The following is a 21947-nucleotide window of genomic DNA, read 5'->3' as shown; positions in this document are numbered from 1 at the left end:
AACTAAATTCACATGTCACCCTCAATGAGGCCTTATTGGATTGACTTTTCCTTAGAAGCACCCATTTGTTTGTTTGTAATTCACACAGTGCTTACTTAACACAGTTCTGTCTGTAGTGCAGGTAGATCAGATGTTCAAATATGTGCTCATTTAAAAAATATTTGGGGGGTGTCAGTGAGTAGATGCCTACTAACACATCACCCACAGTAACATATGTGAAAATCTAATATGATGAATAGGTAATTCCTCTCCCTTCAGGACAGTTGTCTTATTATGTACACCGTGTAGTTCTGGTTAGCCAGGATTAGTCTCAAACTCACAGAAATCTGCCTGCCTCTGTCTCCTAAGAGCTGGAATTAAATGCATGTGCTATCATGTCTGGTGACAACTTCTTTAAAAAAAAAAACAAAAACAAAAAATAATCACTGCACAGGTCTCCCCCCTCCCTCCTCTCTCCCCCCCATACTGGAGAAGAAACCCAGGGCCTTTCTCATTCCCAGTAAAGCACTCTATCAGTGAGCCATATCCCAAATTTGCATAGATGGTTTCTTTTTCTTTTTTTTCTCTCAAGACAGGGGGTCTCTGTATAGGCTGGCTGTCCTAGAACTCATTCTGTAGACCAGGCTGGGCTTGAACTCAGAGATCCATCTGCCTCTGCCTCCCAAGTGCTGGGATTAAAGGCATGTGCCACAGTGCCCAGCTACATAGATAGTTTCTTTAGAAAGCATCCCAAAAGGTACAGGTATGAGGCCTGGTGGGACCAGTGAGATGGCTTAGAGGGTGAAAGTACCTGCCACAAAGATTAATAAACCGAGACTGATCCCTAGAATCCTCATGGTAGAAGGAGGGGACCCTTATACTATGGCACAGGTACCCACACACATACACAAGTACTAATAATGTTTGAGACACGGTTTCTCTTTGTAGTCCTGGCTGTCCCGGAACTCACTCTGTAGATGAAGCTGGCCTCACATTCAGAGATCTGCCTGCCTCTGCCCCCTGGGTGCTGTGATTAAAGATGTGCACCATAACCCCCCGGCTAATCCTGTTGCTAATTCTTTTGACATCTATCCCTTCCTAAATTTAATTTGTGTTCTAAATCTGGTTTGTAACTAAAGGCAGATATCCTAGATAAAAGAATTATGAATTCAGAGGTAAAATTTGGAGAAAGGGTAAGTGGGAAAAGGCCATTTATTGCTTCATTTTATTTAAAGTTTCTACTGGTTCTTATGGAAACTATTTTGATGTGAATCAAGCTTTCAAAGGCAAACTATCTTTTGAGTAGAAAACCATTCTGTGTGCTATCTTTTTTCAAGTTTCCAGAAACTTTTTTATATAACTGTCATTTTCCGACAGAATATAAGAATGCCTGCCCTATGCATTCCTAAATAAATCTCTTCCATGGCTAATGCAAGCATCCTAAGTGAAAATAATGAAATTTTCTATTCGAAAAGAAGATTTCAAAACCCAGACTATGGGCTGGAGAGATGGCTCAGTGGTTAAGAACACTTGTTACTCTTCAGAGGACCCAGGTTCAATTCATGTATACCTACATGCTGGCTCACAACCATCTCCAGTTCCAGTTCCAGGATATCTGCCACCTTCTTTCAACTTCTTTAGGTACCAGGCACACAGGCGGTACACATACATACATGTAGACAAACACACTCATATGCATAAAATTAAATAAAAAAATTACAATCCAGCTCAGTGGTGGTGGTGCATGCCTTTAATCCCAGCACTTGGGAGGCAGAGGCGGATCTCTGTGAGTTCAAACACAGCCTGGTCTACAGACTGAGTTCCAGGATAGCCAGGGCTGTTACAAAGAGAAACCCTGTCTTGAAAAAAAAAAATTCACAATCCTTTACTTGACTAGAGGCCAGCTATTTCAATAACTGTCATGATTGCCATTCTACTCATGAGACAATAACCAAGGTCATCTAGGTCAAATAACAATTTGGGTTGGAAGTATGGCTGGATGATAGACTGTGCTTAGGATCTGCAAGGCCCCAGCTTCAATCTCCAGCATCAATATAAATGGATAACAGAGTTGGAGCTGGTGGTGGTATATCTATAATCCCAGCACTTAGAAGGCAAAGGCAAGATGATTGCTGCAAGTGACAAGGTCTATGGAAACTTTCAAGTCAACTGGGGCTACTTCAATCCCACACCCAATAAAAAAAAAAAAAAAAAAAAAAAAAAAAAAAAAAAAACCTCCATATTTGTAGTGAAGGGACCAGCTTCCCTTTTGGCAGCCATAACGGTCCAACATGTGCTTCTATGACCTTGTCCTAGAAACTAGAAAGTCAGATGCCTGTCTCGTGACAAGGAACCAATCAGAAGTTAGCTGGTGGAGCTATGCTTTATGACCCTGGGTGTGCTTTACGGACAAGCGCACGACAATGACGTAGAGAGCATAGCAACCACCCTGGGAGGGCCTATGGGCCATAACAACCAGTTGACCAATCAACACAGGGCAAGCCCTCCAAGGCTGGAGGCACACCAATCCTGAGCCTGTGTGTACCCTAGACACTCCCCTGACGCTGCCCTATAAAGATCTGTACGCAGAGGCTTCAAACCTCTTTCTAGCTATCCGCCATGGCGGGTGGGTGAAAGACACGAGCTAACATGGGGTTAGCTCGTTAAATTACAATAAAGCCTTGTGCAGTTTGCAGCAAGCTCTCGAATCCGCCTGGTGATTGGGGTGACCGCAAACGTGGCCTGGAACCCTGGATACTTGCGTTTTCGGGGGTCTAACAGTAGATTAAATCCCTACAAAAGTTTTCACAACAAAATAATCACCCTCCTTTTATGTATTTATAATATGATTCAATTTATAATAAATTCATTTTTCCAGTTGTTGTTTTTGCTTCTTCAGACAAGGTGGCCTCAAAGTGGCTATGTAGCCAAGGGTGACCTTGAACTCCTGATCCTCTTTCACTTCCCAGGCATGTGTCATCATATCTAGCTCAATTTCCCTGGCTTTGTCTCCTTGAAGTGTATACTCTTCCAAAGCAAGATCCATCTTGACCCATGCCCACATGGAAATAAATTCTTCTTTGGAAATAAATAGAATTTTACATTAATCCCTAAGTCCCTGGTTCCCTAACTCCTAGAATGGCTCTGGAGAAACAAGCCTCCCCTTTGACCTCCGAATGAAAACTCCAGCTACTACGGATTTCTCGGCTCATGGGTTCCTCAGTCCTGTCCCTGCACCTTGTGACTCTGGTCCACCAGATGGAAGGAAAAGGGGATAGAAACCAAGAAGTGTTCAAGAAAAGTATGAGTTACAAATTCAGTTAACACTAAGCCTCCCTTTTGCAGTCCCAGCTTGCCCCCCTCTTTCCTTTTTCTTTTCTTGTCTCCTCTGCCTTCAACCCAAAAGGCCATCACTTTCAAATCTCAATTCCTCCTTCCTTATCACGTGCTTGGGTTGTGAGCTGCTCCAGTACTCAGGAGGGAACTCAACAGCTTCTTCTGCTTTGAGAGGGCTGGGTCCCCTCCCCCTTCTTCTTCTCCTTTTAAAAAAGGGCTTTTAATGTTTGTTTCTCAGGCCTTCCCCAAATGCAAAACGGTGACTGACCTCTGTTCCATCCAACTCTAGGGTACCAATTTCAAACTTGTGTCTACTTAGTCAGCTACCGCTAAGAACTGTGGTAAATTGATGTCCTCTGAGACAGTAAACAAACAAACAAACAAACAAACACAAAACACAGCAAAACCCCATCTTCTCCTCAGCTTTCCGTTCTGGCTCCCTAAGTGCAGTTTTGGTCTCCTTCACAACCAGGCTCACCTACAACGTTCACTGCATCACTGCATCCAAGCCAAACCCGGTTACTGAGGCAACTGAGTTTTTCTTTCCAGTGGGTCACAAAGAAACACATCCCTCTGGATCCCTGGTAACTGTTCACCTATAGTGTTGCGAAGCCACAACAGCAAATGACTTGCTTTCCAAGGCTGGAGCTGGCTGCCTCGGGCGGCCAGAGGAGGGGTGTGCATCCAGTCACATTCCTGACCCACTTTCGCATCCCTGCCCTCCCCCTCCTCTTCTTCCTACTCCCCTGCTGGCCGCGAGGGCGCCAGTGCTCGGGGCCATCCGAGAGCACTCCTTGGACCACTGCAGCCTGTGCACCCGGGTGTCAGGCACAGCGGGGGACCCTGAGAAAGCCCGTCCCCTCCCACCTCCGGCTACTCTTGCATGTACTTCCTCCGGGTCACATGAGCTCGCGAGCACCTGTTGGCAACTTCTTCCCCAAGCCTAGACTCTTTGCTCCCCCCACCCTACCCCCGGCAAAGCCCCTGGCCGGAGGGAATGGGAACGCTGACTCCGGCTTGCAAACCCGCTTTCCTCCCTCGCCAGGGCTCAGAGGCCCGCGGGTGGAGGGGGCCCTGCCCTTCCTCTCCCCCAGGCGGAACGCGGAGGGGGGGTGCGCCCGCCGCCCGCCCCCAGCCCGACTGCGCTGGAAACCTGGGCTTCTTGTGGGCGCGGGGCGGGGATGCTTCAGAGTCCGGGTCGGGGCCGCAAGGGAGAGGGCAGGTAGCGGGCGGTGACCAGTGGGTGTGCTTTCTGGGCGGCGGAGTCCAGGAAGGGGGCGGGAAGCAGTCGTCGCAGCTGCAACTTCTGAGCTTGCACCGCAACTCAGCAACTTTGCCTGCGCCGCGCGCCCCTCCCCCGCGTCACCAGGCCTGGCCGGGGGCTGCGCGTTGCCAGGGTAGGGGACAGATCGGGAGTGAGGGCGACTAAGGAAAGGGGCTAAGAAAAAGACAAAACTTCGCCAGAGTTAGGTTACGGGGCGCACCTAGGCGCCCCGAGGCCTCGAGGAGAACGTTCAGTTCCCCATCCGCCCCCCAGGCGACTGCTGCTGGGCTCCGCGCGAGAAAGAGGGCGGGAGGATGGCGGCGGAGCCATGGAAACTGTGCGGGGTGGGTAACTAGGGAGAGGGCCTCGCGAGGAGGTCCCCTGCACCCAGCATCTTGCAGTCGGATGTAGTGCCTGGGGTAAGCGCGGCCCAGCTCGCACAAGTTCTTCTGGACGTGACCGCATCTCCACCGCCCTCCGCGCCCATCTCTTCTAGAGGCGAAGAAGGTGGCGGTGTAGACCGGCCTGTGGGGCGGAGGCTGTGAAGGTGACAGACCCGGAGGTCATCGGTCACTTGATACTTTTTCTGGGCTCAGAGGACAGGGCAAGGAACTCTCTAGTCCCATCAGTCCAGAAAGCTTGGAAAAACCCAGGGGAGCGCTCAAGGAAGATGAAATCAAAAGCGTCTGAAGGGCCTACCCTGAGGGTGCAGAGAATTCTGGGCCAGTTTGAGATGGAACTTAAAGTCTTTAAGTGAGGTCCCCAGGGGAGGCTGCCCTAGGTGGGGGTGGGGTGATCCAATCAGGTGGAAGAAGGGTGTAAACTGGAGGCTTGGACCAATTCCACGCACTCAAGCAAAGGAGCTAAGAGCACACCCAGGCTCTGGAAGGCAACTTGGCCTGGACGCCTTCTCCCCGCCACTCACACACTAACATACTTGATCTGACTCACCATAGACTAACTGATGCTTTACACCTCAGCCTATTGCCCATAAAGCTAGAGATTTTAATGGTGGTGTTATGACGTTGAGTCATTCTGGGTGTGGGGATCTTCGGAAGCAAAAGGGTCATTTCAAGTGAAAGTAAACTACCTTCATGGAGAGGCCTGTCAACAAGCTGAATGGTTTAATTACATGCCATCTTAATTTAAAGAGATTTGCATGCTCATTGAGACCAGATGGACAGTTCCTTCTGATGTGAACCTGGAAATTACTCTTTAACTCAGCAAGGTCAATTCATTTCCCACTTCGAGAAGGTGACTAGTATCCGCCCCCCCCCCATGTCTGTTCTTATTCTTCTCAGTGTGTAAAATGCTTCTACACTTTCCCCCGGAAATAATTTTGAAAGCCTAGAGCCGGAGCATGGCTTTCCAGAGTTGTTCCGAAGAGCCTCAGCATGGCCATAAGTTATATTGGCAGGGTGGGTGGTGCCTGAGATCATTTATACCACATGTTCTCCATTCCAGATGCGATAGTTTTAACATCTTAGGTTTAACTTGAACATCTCTGATGTCTTCTGTTTGCTGACATCCTGGCATTAAATTTTAGTTTCACTGGTTTTCCTTCTTAGTGGTCCATAAAATAAGGAAGTTTGACAAATGCTGAGTTAAACAGTTTAAATTGAGTTTATTTGTTATACAGTAAGTACACCAGCTTTATCACAAGACCTGTATGTGTTCAATGCAGGAAGGGGCCTCATGCCACACAGAAGAGATTATAGTGTGCGCCTTTTATTTTCTTTCAAGACAGTGTTTCTCTGTGTAGCCTTGACTGTCATGGAACTCATGCTGTAGACCAGGTTGGCCTAGAACTCACAGAGATCTGCCAACTTCTTCCTCCCGAGTGCTGGGAGTAAAGGTTTGTGCCAACACCAACCGGCTATAATGAACACTTTTTTTATGTAAAAAAAAAAAAGTCTCCATTTGTTTGTGTTCACTCATAAGAGTATGTGCATGCTTGTGTATGTGTTTGTGAGCATGTGCACATGTGTGCAGGTGTCTGTGTGCATGTATAAATGTATGCATGCCCTTGTGTTGTTACTTAGGGCTAATAGTCACCTTTAGGAACTGCCGCTACAAAATTTGAGCATAGTGAAGGGAAATGTATATGTGTCAAAATGGCACCATCAGAAATTATTTAAAATAAATCTAGTGTCATTGTATAGAAGAAAGAGGAAGGAAATGAGCGTTTAAAGAAACATTCAAGGAACTGTCCCCATTTTGCTTTCATCAGGGTTGTTAGGAGCTTGAATGTTTATGGTAGGCAGCAATTTCATGCATCTAAAATATATAGGCAATGCTTCACTGTCCCTTGCCTTATTTTAACTTGGAAAAGGTGAGAAAAAATGCTTCATTTAAATTTGACCTGAGAGTGTAGAGTGGTGGCAGAATGCTTGCCTAGCATACATCAACCCCAAGTTTGACCCCTTGAATCCAAATAAAAAGATTGGCACTTGGGGCTGGAGTGATGGCTCAGAGGTTATGAGCACTAACTGCTCTTCCAGAGGTCCCGAGTTCAATTCCCAGCAACTACATGGTAACCTCACAACCATCCACTATGAGATCTGGTGCCATCTTCTGGTGTGCAGATATACATGGAAGCAGAATGTTCTATTCATAATAAATAAATTTTTGTTTGTTTTTGGTTTTTCGAAATAGGGTTTCTCTGTGGTTTTGGAGGCTGTCCTAGAGCTAACTTTTGTAGGCCAGGCTGGTCTCGAACTCACAGAGATCCACCTGCCTCTGCCTCCCAAGTGCTGGGATTAAAGGCTTGCGCCACCACTGCCCGGCAATAAATAAAATCTTAAAAAAAAATTACAAAAAAAAAAAAAAAAGGCTGGCACTCGGCTCCACATTACAGATGGCTGTGAGTTACTTAGATTTGGTTTTCAGTGAATCTATCATAAATTTCATGTTATCAATTTTAAAAGAAAGCAGTTTTGTAAACAAGCTAGGTGAGCACCGCCCAGCCCTCAAAGATGTTTTGTTTATTTTATTAAATTTTTTTTCTTTAAATGGGAGAGGCTGGAGAGTTGTCTTAGAAGTTAGGAGCAGCAACCACCCTGAGAGGGCCTATGAGCCATAACAACCAGTTGACCAATCAACACAGGGAAAACCCTCCAAGCCTGGAGGCACACCAATCCTGAGCCCCTAGACACTCCCCTTATGCTGCCCTATAAGATCTCTATGCAGTGGCTTTGCAGTGGCTTTCCTAGCCATCCGCCATGGTGGATGGATGGGAGGCCCGAGCTAACATGGGGTTAGCTTGTTAAACAACTGCAATAAAGCCTCGTGCAGTTTGCATAAAAAAAGAAGCAGCAGCAGCAGAAGAAGTTAGGAGCACTTTTCTTGTAGGGGGCCTGGGTTCTATTCCCAGTGACAGAATATTGGCTCACAACTATATGTAACTCTAGTCCTAGAGGATTTGATACACTCTTCTGACCTCTGAGGACACCAGGCATGTAAGTGGTGTACATATATATGCATACATGCAGGTAAACCATTCACATTAAATTGATAAATCTTAAAAAAAAAAATGGGGTAGGGAGCACCCGTATATACGGAGGTCTGGAGGACCAGTTCTCAGGAGTTGATCTTGTCTATCAAGTGAGTCCCAGGGATCAAACTCAAACTCAGGTCCTCAGACTTGAGAGCAGGCATCCTTATCCCATGAGCCATCTTACCAGTCCCTGGAAAATTCTTTTTACACACCAATCCACCTATTATTTAGGCTAGGGTTGGGCCAAGTCACCTAATATAATCTCATGAGAAAGTGTTGAATAGCTGTGTATACTCACCGGGGGTCATTTTGTACACGATGGGATGTGAACAGTTGAAATACCATATCCAAATAACATCAACAACACAGTGCAATGCAGTCTGGGTTCTTTCCCCCATGGGAGGACCAGATTGCAGATTGTTAGCTTGAGGAAAAGATCCTGATTCAGAGGATGTGTGTGTGTGTGTGTGTGTGTGTGTGTGTGTGTGTGTGTGATGTGGGGGGGGCATAAATGCTACATGTCAGAGGACAACTTTATGGAGTTGATTCTTGCCTTCCACCTTCACATGGTTTCAGGAGATCAAACTCAGGTCACTAGGCTTGAGTGGCAAGCACCTTCACCCACTGAACCTCACCAGTTCCCAAAGGATAGTTTCCACTGAATGTGTATTGCTCTGTTAAACTGTTATAAAGAAAAGTTGTGAGTAGAAATGTCACAAGTCCAAGAATTTTCCCCAAGGAATCATTAGAGACAAACTTAAAAATGATAGTGAGTGAATAGAAATATAATAGAAAGAGAAAGAGAAAGAGCAAGTTGAACTAGCAGCACAGGTCTTCAACTTCAACTGGAAGCTGAGGCAAGGGGATTCCAAGTTCAAGGCCAACTTGGGCTTCAGAGCAAGTTCAGTGACAGCTTGGACATCTTAGATCCTGTATCAAGATAGAAAAGCAAAAAGAAGGGTGGTGTACGGCTCAGTGGTAGAGTGCTTGTCTAGCATGCGCTTTGTCCCAGGTTTAATCCCCAATACTGGAGGGAGAGAAAATAAACACGGAGAGTGAAACAGGATAAATAAAAGACCCTGAGACTGATATTGGGCGTTCAAGTTTCAAGCTGAAGAGCAGAAAAGCAAAACAGCTTGCCACTAGCTCTTAGTCTACCTCAGACTGAAAGGTGATTCTGGCTGCACCAAACCTCAGACTGCAGCCTCTCCTCAGTGTGGCTGGAGAATCCTGAGACTTCAATGTCTTCTTCTCCTCAATGTGGCTGGAGAATGAATGCCAGCTCTGAGACTGTGTTCCTGTGTTATGCTGGGATCAAAGGCATGAGCTCTGTTACTTTTCACTCTCATGTAGGCTATGGTAGCCTTAAACTTAGAGAGATCCATTTACCTCCTAATCCTGAGTCCTGGAATTAAAGGTGTGTACCACCACTGCCTGATCTTTATAGCTTGAGGTTGACTTTGCTTTCTGCATCTTCAAGCAAGCTTTAATAAATCATAAATAATACATCACCATGGGATGGAGAGATAAACACTTTACAAGGAGAGATGAAATTGAGAGTAGGAAAGAAAAATGCCCACCACTCATCTTTTGCCAAACATTAGAAGCAAAGTTTAGTCTATTTGGAATGTTTTTACATGCAAATAATATTATTTCATATTTTAATTATGAAATATAAACTACAAATTTTCATGCATCAACTCATTTTAATCTGTAGGGTCCTGTAAACTAGAGGGAACAATCATCTGTAGCTCAGACTATGGGTCTACCATTTATTTATGTAGCAGGCATATACTGAGTACCTACCAGTCTCCAGATGTGGTACTGGATTTTGATATTACAAAGACAGATATGAGAAAACCTCTTTAAACATTTGTTCCCAGTAGAGAAGATCATGTTCATAACGAATAATTGTAATTCAGAGAGAAATTGAGGCTTGGAACAGTTGACGACTTACTCAAGGGAGTGCAAGTCAGGGTTTGACTGGTTTGATGATTGTAAATAATTCACTGTCTAATGTTTTTATGTTTGCAAATAACACCATGATACATAGTATAATCAGTCAGTTACCTCTGCATTCACCCCTCAATACCTAAAGAGAATTGGTCCCAGTCCCCTCCATTTGAATACCCCCAAATCCACACATAAAATGGTATAGTATTAGCACAGAACCTAGGTACATCTTCCTATATGCCCTCCCTCCTTCTTTTTCCTTTCCAGACAGGGTCTCATGTAACCCAGGCTATCTTTAAAGTCTGCAGGGTAGGATGGTGTTGAAGCCTCTTGTTTCTGGAGGGTTCTGGCATCACCACTCCCCAGTTATGCAGGGCTGGGGATCAAACACAGGACTTCCTCTGGGAGCTCCACCCAGTCCTTTCTTATGTACTTTCAGACACTTCTGGGTGACTTGTAACACCTGATACAATGAAAAGGCTCTGTAAAAAGCTGGTGCATAGGATTGTTTAGAAAAAAAGGTCAAGCTGGGCGTTGGTGACTCACACCTTTAATCCCAGCACTCCAGAGGCAGAGGCAGGGGGGATCTCTGTGAGTTCCAGACTAGCCTAGTCCACAGAGCGAGTTCTAGGACAACCTCCAAAGCAATACAGAGAAACCCTGTCTTGAAAAACAAACAAACAAACAAACAAACAACCCCCCCAAAAAAAAAAAACAAAAAAGAAAACAAAGAAAAGAAAAGTAGTCTGCATATTTAGTACAGCTGTGTTAGTTTTTGGACTCTTTCCATCCCACGTTGGTTGAATTTGCATCCCACGTTGGTTGAATTTGCTGATGTGTAGCATTAAGATATAGAAGGCTGACTTTAAAAAAAAAGGAATTAAAGTCAAACAGGTTGAATCTTAAGAACCAGAGGTTGTTGGGGCTAACCTACTCATTTTCCAGCCTGGGCACAGACACATAAGAGAAGAATTCACTAACGTTACTCAGTAGAGTTAAATAATGATTAGTTGGGATTGGGATAAAGATCTCCCAACTGTAGCTCACTCTCTGTTCTCAGCATCTGCTTTGGTGAGGGGGCAAGAGAAAAGCCTCCTTGCTGTCCTGTTTCCGCTGCTGAGGAGTGTGGACCCATCTCAGCCATGTCTGGTGGGGATTGTTGAATTATGATAAACTGTCCTGTGACTAAACATTTATTTAAAGAAATATTCCTAAGAGGAACTGCAAGGGGATTTCAACTCTGTGAGTTTTTTTTTAAAACAGCCACATGGCAGCTTACAACCGTCTGTAACTCTAGTTCCAGATCTGATGCCTACTCTGGCTTCCTTGGGCACCTGGTGCACATACATCCATGCATGCAAAAATACTCATTCGCATAAAATAATGAACAAATCTTTAAAAAATCAAAAGCCAAACAAACAAAAAACAGCTACTGTCCTTAAAAATTGAAGATAGAAGTCAGGCAGTGGTGGCGCACAACTTTGATCCCAGCACTCAAGAGGCAGAGGCAGGCAGATCTCTGTGAGTTCGAGACCAGCCTGGTCTACAAGAGCTAGTTCCAGGACAGCCTCCAAAGCCACAGAGAAACACTGTCTCGAGAACAAAGAAAAATGAAGATAGAAACCATGCAAGGTGATGCATGTCTACAATTCTAGCACCCAGCAGGCAGAGGCAAGACAGTAGCTACAAGTTCTAGGCTACTCCAGTCTACATACTGAGTTTCAGGAGAGCCTGAGCTACAAAGTGAGTAACTGTCTCAATGGAATATGGTAGATAATGTGTGGGAGATGTTTGGCTCAGCTAGTGACGTGCTTGCTAAGAGTTTGGACCACCAGCACACAGATTCAGGCCAGGTAACACTCAGGAGGTGAAGGGACCAGCTCCCCATTTCGGCAGCCATGACAGTAACATGTGCTCTATGACCTTGTCTTAGTCACTAGAAGTTAGGTGCCTGCCTCGTGACAAGGAACCAATCAGAAGTTAGCTGGTGGCGCTATGCTTTATGACCCTGGGTGTACTTTACGGTCAAGCACACAGCAATGACGCACAGAACATAGCAACCACCCTGGGAGAGCCTATGGGCCATAACAACCAGTTGACCAATCAACACAGGGCAAGCCCTCCAAGCCTGGAGGCACACCAATAGTGAGCCTGTTCGTACCCCTAGACACTCCTCTTACGCTGCCCTACAAGATCTCTTGGGAGGCCCTAGGAGTTGTCTTTTGCGAGCCATCCGCCATGGCGGGTGGGTGAAAGACCTGAGCTAACATGGGGTTAGCTCGATAAAAAACAATAAAGACTCATGCAGTTTGCAGCAAGCTCTCGAATCTGCCTGGTGATTGGGGTGACCGCAGTCGTGGGCCTGGGACCCCGGATATCTGAGTTTTCTGGGGGTCTAACAGAGGCAGAGGCAGGCTGATGATCGCTGATGATCCAGGCCAGCCAGGACTACATAGTGAGATTCTCAAAATCAAAACAAATAAACAAAGCTGGGTGCAGTGGGGTTGCATCTGAAACCCAATGTTGAGTGGTAGAGTGGAGACAGGTGGAAGCTTATTGGTCAGCTGGTCTAGCCATCAGTAAGGGATCCTGTCTCAAAACATAAGGTGGAGAGAGACTGAATAACAGGACACATGCACCTCTTTACTTAGGTGCCCAAAAGCACACACATAAACACTACATAGAACACATACACACACTCAGAAAAAAGGGAAGAAAAGGAACATCTGATTGATCTTAAAGACATTTAGGGAATACTGACTACCTATTGAAAAGCATAAAGGAATTATTAGTACTGATTTAAGTGTTGGTAAGTTTGTGATTATATTTAAAACACAGTTTTGTTTCCTTTTTCTCTGTGTAGCCCTAGCTGTCCTGGAACTCTTTTTTTTTTTTTTTTTTTTTTTTTTTTTTTTTTTTTTTTTTTGTAGACCAGGCTGGCCTCTAACTCATAGAGAACTGCTTGCCTCTGCCTCCTGAGTGCTGGGATTAAAGATACATGCCACCACCACCTGGCTTAAAACATAGCCCTTATGTCTTAAACAGTAAAGTATTTGTACTAGAATGCTGTGTTGTCGCTAAAATATTCTAATACTTTTTTTTGTGTGTAGGAAGTGTATATAACATGTATGTAACTATGGCTATCCTGGAACTTGCAATGAGGACCAGGCTGACCTTGAACTTGAGGAGATCAAGATGCCTACCTCTGCCTCTGGAGTGCTAGGATTAAAGGTGTGTGTCATTACACAGTACTTTGTATTTTAAAAGTCATTTTTAAAAAATGTCTTTAAAATTTTCCAAAATAAGATGGCCATATATACCTGTGTGTGTGTGTGTGTGTGTGTGTGTGTGTGTGTATGTGTAAGAAGAAATGTCCTCTTTCATTTTGCATAGGAAGGAACATGCTGTTGTTTATTTTAGGAAGCCATGGAATATTCAGAGTATTCAAAGAGCATCATCATGGAATCTATATTATTAAGGCCTCTTTGTGGCTAAGAAGAGTTGCTATGTTATTGGTTTTATCCTAAGATTTATAGAGCTGGTTTATAATACTGTATTCTTAATTGTATGGGTAATATATTTAAAACACATGGGGTAGCTGAGGCTCTGGTTCTATTTTGAATGACTTAGTTGTATCCCCCACTCCCTTGCTATTCATATGCTATATATGCATCTGGAAATCATCAAAATATCACAAAGACAACACAACGACTGCGTTTAGTTTAAGGTATAGATACCATTGAGGTTATAAGCAAGATGGTCATCATTCAATAAATATTTGGTGACATGTTATAGAGAGCTGGAAAACTGGAACAGGGGTGGGATTTCCAAACACTCAGAAAAGAAGCAAAGTGCAGGAGGAGACCGTCTTCTTGGACTTAGGGGAAAGTTTTTTGTTTTTGTTTTTTTAATTACAGTATTTAGTATTAGTTTTGGATGGAGGCTGCTTGCGTATATTGCTCAGCTTGGCCTTCACCTCCTGAACTCCAGCATCTTCTTGCTTCATCCTCCTGAATAGCTGGGACAACATGCATAGTCTACCACCAAAGGGGAAAGCGTTTAGTCCCACTTGGCTTAAGTCACTACAAAAACACAGTAAAGATGTGCCAATCATCTTTCTGCTTTCATGTGTGTCCTGTATAGTTAGATGTCAACTTGACACAAGCTAGAGTCATCTGAAAGGAGGGAACCTCAATAGAGAGAAAATGCCTCCATAAGATCCCAATATAAGGCATTTTCTTAATTAGTGATTGATGTGGGAGGGCTCAGCCCATGGTGGGTGATGGTGCTTCTGGGTTCTATAAGAAAACAGATTGAGCCAATCATGAGGAGCAAGCTGGTAAGCAGCACCCCTCCATGGCCTCTGCATCAGTTCCTACCTCCAGGATCCAGTCCTCACTGGTTTTGATGATGAACTGCTTTTAATATAGAACTGTGAGTGAAATTAACCCTTTCCTCCACAAGTTGCTTTGGTCATGGTGTTTCATCACTGAGACAATGTGTTTCTGCTCTAAGTCTGTGGTTTCTTCTTAGTGACTGAATACTCTTGCAGGGTACTGAATTATTTCAAAGTGTCTGCAAAGTCTTATGTGTGTCTAACTCAATAGTAATAGTATTGCTGTGTAAAGGCATTATATCCAAGTGGATGTCTCTGTTACTAATTAATAAATTTATTTAGATCTGTTTCTAAATTTATATAATCGCTTTCCTTCTGTGTTAGAAATGGTGACGTATGTTACTTTACTCGTTGTTGCCACAAAATACCTGACAAGAAATTACTTAACGAAGGACTGGTTTATTTTACCCCACAGTTCCGTGCTATATGTCATAGTGGACCAAGTGATAGCAGCAGGGGCTTCAGGAAGCTGGTCATACAGCAACAGCAGTAAGGAAATTGAGGGGGTGGGGGGTGCTTAAGACCAGGTCTCTCTGTGTAGCTTTGGAGTCTGTCCTGGAACTCACTCTGTAGACCAGGCTAGCTTTGAACTCACAGAGATCTATCTGCCTGCCTGGGATTAAAGGGGTGTGCCACTACCTACCAGCTTTACCTTTTTTGTTTTGTTTTGTTTTTTTGTTTTTGTTTTTTGAGACAGGGTTTCTCTGTATTGTTTTGGAGCCTGTCTTGGAACTCGCTCTGTAGACCAGGTTGGCCTCGAACTCACAGAGATCCACCTGCCTCTGCCTCCCAAATGCTGGGACTAAAGGCGTGCATCACCCACACCCAGCGACTTTACTGTTCTTATGTATCTTTTAAATGAACAAAAACTAAATCAGGCAGGGCAGGTGGGGTGTGCCTTTCTTTAATCCCAGCACTCAGGAGGCAGAGGCAGGTGGATCTCTGTGAGTTCTAGGTCAGCCTGGCTTACAAATTGAGTTCAGGACAGCCAGGGCAGTTACACAAAGAAACCCCAGTGGGGGGAGGGGGCACATGACAAACTAACAAACAAAAACCTGAAAGTTCAGCTACTATATTGTATATGGAGGAGGGCAGATAAAAGCCGACTTTTTCTGGAGGAGAAGCTCTTCTTAAATGTGGTAAAGCAAGCTCCTCCCTATTATTCCCCCTTAGCCTTGCCATTTTCCTCCCCTCCCTTCTTCCTGTGTAGCTTCATTTCATGTAACACAATGTTTTTGTTTGTTTATGGCATAGTGTATTGTTGTACTACTCACCTTTCTTCTGAAGGGACCAGTTCCCCATTTCGGCAGCCATGACAGTATCACGTGCTCTATGACCTTGTCTTAGTCACTAGAGGTTAGGTGCCTGCCTCGTGACAAGGAACCAATCAGAAGTTAGCTGGTGGAGCTATGCTTTATGACCCTGGGTGTGCTTTACGGACAAGCCACGACAATGACGTAGAGAGCATAGCAACCACCCTGGGAGGGCCTATGGGCCATAACAACCAGTTGGCCAATCAACACAGGGCAAACCCTCCAAGCTTGGAGGCACACCAATCGTGAGCCTGTGTGTACCCCTAGACACTCCCCTGACGCTGCCCTATAAAGATCTGTACGCAGCAGGTTTGAGCTGTCTTTGCTAGCCATCTGCCATGGCGGGTGGGTGAAAGACTCAAGCTAACATGGGGTTAGCTCGTTAAATTACAATAAAGCCTTGTGCAGTTTGCATCAAGCTCTCGAATCCGCTTGGTGATTGGGGTGACCTCGGTCGTGGCCTGGGACCCCGGATACCTGAGTTTTCCGGGGGTCTAACACTTCCATAATTGTGACAATACCCAAAATAATTAATTTAAAAAGGAAAAATGGGGTCTACAAAGCAAGTTCCAGGAGAGCCAGCGATGTTATACAGAGAAACTCTGCCTTGAAAAACCAAATTAATAAATAAATAAAAATGAGTAAAAATGAGAGAGAGAGAGAGAGAGAGAGAGAGAGAGAGAGAGAGAGATTTTCCCCATTGGAACATGGAGGCTGTGTCAGAGGAAAAAATAGAAGGTTCCTGCTGTGCTGAACCCTTAAGAAAAAGCAGAGAATTTCACAGAATTGAAGATGAAGTGCCTACAGAAATTTGCCCTGAAGACACAACAAAAGGCCAGGAGGAAGCTTCGCTATGAAAAGGGAAAGCACCATCACAAGGCATACAGGCAGATGTACTGGACTGATATTCGGGTGGCTGGGATGGCAAGGAAAGCTGGAAACTTTTACGTGACTGCAGCACTGAAATTGGGATTTGTCATCAGAATCCGAGGTTATCAGTGGTATAGGCACAAAGGTCTGCAAGGTATTGAAGCTCTTCTGTCTTTATCAGATCTTTAATGGCACTTTTATTAAGCTCAATGAGGCTTCAATTAACATGCTGAGGATTGTGGAGCCACACACTGCATGGAGGTACCCCAACCTACACCAACCTGAAGTCAGCAAATGAGCTTATCTAGCAAGCACAGCTGCTCTTGGTCATACCAGAGGAGCAGTAAGTTGCTGACATTCCAGGTGTCAGCCCACCAGAAGGGAATACTCTTGATGGGCCAATCTCGTTTAGGCAAGGCCACGGGACTACAGACCCTGGAATGTCTTTTGTTTCTGCTGTGCCTTTACATGTTTACTGCAACTGACTGCTCCTCTGGCATGGCCAATGGCACATGGCTATGGCAAAATCAATAAGAAGCAAATTTCCTTGACAAGTAATTAATTTCTTGATGGCTTGAACTCTTGGTAAATACGGTATCACCTGCATGGAGGATCTAATTCAGTCGGAAAATGCTTCAAGGAAGCAAATAACTTCCTATGGCCCTTCACATTATCTTCTCCACAAGTAAAATGAAGAAAAAGACAACACATTTTGTGGACGTTGGAGATGCTGGCAACAGGGAAGACTAGATTAACAGGTTTATTAACCAGATGAACTAAGGTATCCAGCATGGTATTTTGGTAACCTGGTCAGTTAATAAACAGTCACAGGTTGGAGAGCTGGAAAAAACAAAAACAAAATAGAGAAAGGGTTTTCTTTGGTCTCAAGACCAGTATGTGTGTGTCAGTATTGCTTTTGAGACAGCATATCACACCAGAAGACATTAACAGAGGCCTATTTACATCATGGAGGCTGAGACACAAAGAGAGAGGTGGTGGGGGAAGAGGCTAGAGTCTGTTACAATTGTCTTCATTGTCAAGTTAACTGGATTTGGAGCCACTGAGGGAACACACCTCTAGATGTATCTACAACGGTATTTCACAACAGGATTAGCTGAGGAGCTGAAGATCTACCTTGAATGGTGGCAGCGTCCCATGGAATTGGGTCCCACACTGAAGACAAAGGGGAGAAGTGAGTTGAGCAACAGCATTCATCTTTCTCTGCTTCCTGACTGGGACTCGATGTGACCTGCTATTTCTCACTCCCGAGGTCACAGTGAGAGTAGCTTTCATCACCACACCTTCCCTATCACGGTGGACTGTATCCTTATACTGTGATCCAAAAATCATCATTTCTTTCCTTAAGTGGCTTTAGTCAGATATTTTGTTTGTTGTAGTCACAGCATTGAGAAAAGTAACTAATACTGGCTCCAATATCTCTTTAAATGACCTCATTCCTTCCTAGTAGGCCCCATCTCCTGAAGGTCCCACTACTACCTTCCAAAAGCCCCATGAGCTGGAGTGCTTTCAATGCATGTGGCTTTGAGGGGAGACAGACTGTCAACACCTGACCCACAACAATGACATAAGGATGCAATGATGTCAGGGACCTTTTGTATGTATCAGAACTGTTTTGGAAGATCTGGGCCTCCCTTCTTTGCTACTTCTTTATACTTACATTCCATTCACTCTTCACATTAATGGATTCCATGTCTACATATTTGACTTCAAATAGAAGATATATTAGGGGCTGGAGAGATGGCTCAGCAGTTAGGAACACTTGCTGCTATTGCACATGACCTAGCTTCAGTTCCCAGCACCCACACAGTAGCTCACAACCAGTTCTAATTCCAATTCCTGGGTATCCTGTGCCTTCTTCTGATCTCTGCAGGTATCAGACTTGTACCTGGTGCACATATGCATATGCAGGAAGCACTTATATACACGATAAAAACACATAAACATACGGAGAGAAAATATTTTCAAAGTTGTGTTTTGAACATGTAATAAGTTTTGTTACTAGTACACAAAGATGACAGTATAATAACTATTGACTCAGCTTTGCTTTTTGTTTCGTTTTGGTTTTTTGAGACAGAGTTTATTTGTGTAGCCCTGGCTATCCTGGAACATGCTTTATAGACCAAGCTGGTCTACAGAGATCGCCTACCTCTGCCTCCTGAGTGCTGGGATTAAAGGCTGTGCTACCACCACCCTGCACAGGAATGACCCAAAGCAATATGTCTTTTACTTTGAATTGTTTTTGTTTCTCTAGGCAGGGTTTCTCTGTGTAGCCCTGGCTGTCCTTGCACTCACTCTCTAGACCAGGCTGGCCTTGAACTCAGAGATCCGCCTGCCTCTGCCTCCTGAGTGCTGAGATTAAAGGTATGTGCCACAACTGCCCACATTTACATTAATTTAAATGTTATATGCAATCTAATGATGATTTGTATGCATACATATTTATAACATATTCTATGCAGATACATTGCCATTTTATAGAAGCGATGAGCATCTGAGGCTTTGACTATCTGCAGGGAGTTTGAAAATCACTCCCTGTGGAATGCCAAGAGAATATCCAACACCAGGAAAGGATTTCTCAATCTGTATGGAAATACCGAAGGTACAGATGTCTGCTGCAACATGGTACAGCAATAGACACTTAAAATGTGGTGCTCTTGTGACAACCCGGGATACTGTTCAGAGAGCCTCAGAAGGCTTTTGTTACCAGCTGCATTTTTGCCCTGGATTTTCTGCTTACTGTTTATAATTGTCTCTTCAGCAGGGTACTTTTAGAAGGGACTTTACTCTTAGAATATTACAGCAAGCCAGCAAGCAGATGGCATCATGGCTGAGTGAAGATCTAGTGCAAAGACTGAGCTCCCAAATCATTAACTGGAGGCAGCACTAGTATGAAGAGGCTCATTTACTAGCAAACTCTCTAAGTTTTACTCGTTTTCTAATAATTATTTGATTCTTACTGAAGGAACCGGCTTCCCTTTCGGCAGCGATAACAGTCGAACATGTGCTTCTATGACCTTGACCTAGTCACTAGAAAGTCAGATGCCTGCCTTGTGACAAGGAACCAATCAGAAGTTAGCTGGTGGCACTATGCTTTACGACCCTGGGTGTGCTTTACGGACTAGCGCACAGCAATGACGTAGAGAGCATAGCAACCACCCTGGGAGGGCCTATGAGCCATAACAACCAGTTGACCAATCAACACAGGGCAAGCCCTCCAAGCCTGGAGGCACACCAATCGTGAGCCTGTGCGTACCCCTAGACACTCCCCTTACGCTGCCCTATAAAGATCTATGCGCAGCGGCTTCAAGCCGTCTTTTCTGGCCATCCACCATGGCGGGTGGGTGAAAGACCCGAGCTAACATGGGGTTAGCTCGTTAAACTACAATAAAGCCTCATGCAGTTTGCATCAAGCTTTCGCCTCCATTCTGTGTTTGGGGTGGCCGCCGTCCTGGGCTAAGATTCTGGAAGCCTCAGCTTTCTGAGGGTCTTACATTACCAAGCACTTACCCTGCACCAGGCACTTTATGGTAATCTTCACGTGAAGAGATATGACATGTTGAGAGGTTAACTGATTCATCTAATGTCCTGTGGCCAATGAGTGGCAGAGTTGGGATCTGAACATGGGTCTGTGACTCCAGAACCTTAACCAGCACAGAGGGGTCTCCTGGCCAGCTCAGGTCTGGAGCCATAAGCACCCGCTTGCTCTAATCTCTGGAAAGGCAAGGGTTGAAGTAAACTGAAGTCAGCACTGACAGCTGTGTCCTTAGCTCCCTGTCATTCATCACTTCTTGCTTACACTTCCCAGGGACTAGAAGGCATGTAAGTGGCTTAACCCCTACCAGATCATCCTTGAATTTGATGCACAGATGGCACCAGGCCAGATGTGACTTAACCTAATTATTCTGGCCTTTTCACAGCAAGAAATGGTCATCAAGAAGGAGAGACTTTTTAAAGACTTATTTAGCCCTTAGTATCTTAAAAAAGAAGGAAATTATTTTGAAAGCAAACAAGCCTGTGGCTTTTCCATAGGAGGGACATTTCATTGACTATTGTCTTAGAAGACTGATTTAAAGATTATTGCACACAATAGCTATCAAGACAACAAGCACTGAGTGGAGGCGGGTAGAGCCCACTGGCTCACACATATGGGGGCTTAAAAAGTAGGGCATCCTCCTGGCTGGATGGCCTGGCCTCTTTTACATGCTTTGATGGGAACTCATCTCTCACTTCCTACCATCTTTTCAGGACCTGAACCATTTTACCATGTGCTGATGACCTTAATTGGCTGTTTCCTAAGTATACCACTCCACCCCACCCCATCCCCCAAGGCTTCAGGCATTCTGGCTAAGTCCTGTACAAGAAGCTTTATCTCCAGGCTCTACTGATGATTTTGAGATGGGTGGGGACAAAGCCCAGCCAATCACTTTAAATCCCCAAAGACTGTCCATTTGGACCACTCCTCCTCCCAACTCTGAAAAGCTCAAGAAGACAAAACCACACATTAACATAAGACCCTCTGATATTCCAAGAGTTCTGCCCTGCCTACACTTACTCAATGGAGAAATGGGAAGAAGCCATTTGTATTTGAGAGGTTAGAGGGAAGGGAGTGTGTCAAGGTCAGAAACCTGGGATTCCAGTCTTGGGTGTGAAGAAGCAACAGAAGCAGCAGGGAGCAGCAGGTTGCACCAGGCAGCCAGCACTGGCCTGAGGGACAGGCAGAGGATCAGAGCACTGCTGCTTAAAGCTGCTACTCTGGGACTGGGAAGCTGAATAGCTAAAAATACAGTAGGAAGATTGATTAGTTGACTACCTGCCTGCAGGAAGACAGGAGTCAGTGTCTGGGACCATGGCCACAAATGAAGACATACACACATTGTGAACTTGACTTAACAGTCTAGGATGCTGGCTCAAGACTTTGCTTCAAGAAAAGAGTTCCTTTTTATTTTTTCTGCTTTTTTGAAACAGGGTCTCACTATGTAACCCTGGCTGGCCTGGAACTTTGTAGACAAAGCTGGCCTTGAGCTCCTAGAGATTTGCCTGCCTCTTGAGTGCTGGGATTAAAGGTGTGTGCCATACCAGACTAAGAGATTTTTGTTGTTTTGTTTTTGTTTGTTTGTTTCTGAGAGGGGTGTAGTCTTGGCTGTCTTGGAACTCACTGTGTAGATCAGGCTGGCTTGAAGTTCTAGAGAGCCTCATGCTTCTGCCTTCCAACTGCTGGAATTAAAGACATAAAACACCATACCTAGCTAAGAGTTTCTTTTTTGTTTTGGTTTTGAGATAGGGTTTCTCTGTGTAGCCCTGGCATCGAACTCAGAGATC

General features: G+C 44.8%; 1 pseudogene; it reads left to right on the top strand.

Annotated features, from left to right (window-relative positions):
* The first annotated feature begins 16444 nt into the window (after positions 1-16444).
* LOC100767369 lies at positions 16445-17387 on the top strand (annotated as a pseudogene).
* The last annotated feature ends 4560 nt before the right edge of the window (positions 17388-21947 follow it).

This window comes from Cricetulus griseus, chromosome 3 (genome assembly GCF_003668045.3).
Source record: "Cricetulus griseus strain 17A/GY chromosome 3, alternate assembly CriGri-PICRH-1.0, whole genome shotgun sequence".
Taxonomy (NCBI): Eukaryota; Metazoa; Chordata; class Mammalia; order Rodentia; family Cricetidae; genus Cricetulus; species Cricetulus griseus.
This window is presented reverse-complemented; position numbering and strand designations above follow the sequence as displayed.